Source organism: Cariama cristata, unplaced genomic scaffold (assembly GCF_000690535.1).
Source record: "Cariama cristata isolate BGI_N322 unplaced genomic scaffold, ASM69053v1 scaffold35996, whole genome shotgun sequence".
Taxonomy (NCBI): Eukaryota; Metazoa; Chordata; class Aves; order Cariamiformes; family Cariamidae; genus Cariama; species Cariama cristata.
This window is the reverse complement of record NW_009623279.1, coordinates 1-1,255: the sequence shown is the minus strand read 5'-3', so window position 1 is coordinate 1,255 and position 1,255 is coordinate 1.

Below are 1,255 nucleotides of genomic sequence, written 5' to 3'. Positions count from 1 at the left end.
GGTGGAAGGGGGGGGGAGAGAAGCAGATTTCCCCCCCGCTTCAGATCAGCGCCCAATTGGCCGAGAGCTCTGTCCCCTCTCAGCCACTGTTTGATCCCCGGAGGTGCAGGAAGTGGGGGCCCAAGCCGACATCAGCGGGGCTGCCACCCCCGGCCTCCCTTCTGCCAGCCTGAGTCACTTGCTCCGACAGCTCTCTTCGCGTTCGCAGGGAAACTGCACGTCCTGGCAGCCTGGAAGCTAGGTACAAGCCCTCCCTGTGCGCTCCCCCTTCCACAATGGTGGCTTCACATCGCGCCCACAGACAAAGGGCAGCTGTCATGAACACGGGCCAAAGGACTTTTCATGCCCGATGAAAAGGTGCTTGTTAGAGCCCTGAGGTGCCAGGGGCTCTTCTCCCACCCCTTTTCTCCCCCCCAGCTAATGCTTTAGCCACTGCCTGCGCCCCATGATTGCCTCTGTAAGTGAGGCATCACTGCCACTAGTACCACCATCAGCCAGGAGACCTCACGCTGAGACAAGGATGCCCACCCCTGCCAGCCCCTCGTGGGTGTCGGAGGCAGAAGGTGGGAAGGCAGAGATAAGTGAGCTATTCGAAGCTGGAATGCAATTGCTCCACACACACAGACAGAGCTGGACCCCCACCTTTCCCCACCCTGAGACAAGGAAGGGGTCAACCTTCACAGTACCCGAGTCACTGCAAACACACGGAGCCAGGCAACAAGCCCACTAGACCACCACCGGATCACAACATCAGATCACGATGTCAGACTGGGAAGGAGGCCTGAGCCTCCCACCTGGCAGACACACATACTGAAATTCTGAAGCAGACGCAGCTTTGCAGCCAAGTAATCTCCCAGAGGGCAAAAGCAGGGGTCTCAGCCTCACCAGGGGAGTGCGGAGCAGTAATTTCCCTCTCTCCCTGTCCCAGAGGATGGTGGCAAGCTGCAAGATATTAGCTCGGTCACATCCCTGTAGAAGCCTTGTGCAGTTATGCCCTGCAGTCCTGTCCTCAGTGCACTCAAGGCCACCCTGACCTCCCTGGGAGCACACAGACCCAGGGGGGCTGGGGTCCGCAGCAACGCGGCAGGCCGGGGACCCAGCTCCTGCCTGGGACCCTGTCTGTCCCCACCACCCGGGCACCAAGAGGACCTGGGGGAACAGGCGAGAAAGGCTGGGGGCACCCATGCCTGGCATAGTGGACAGTGACAGGGACACCACTCTTCTGGGCGAGGACAGAGACGGTGGAAGTGCTGCC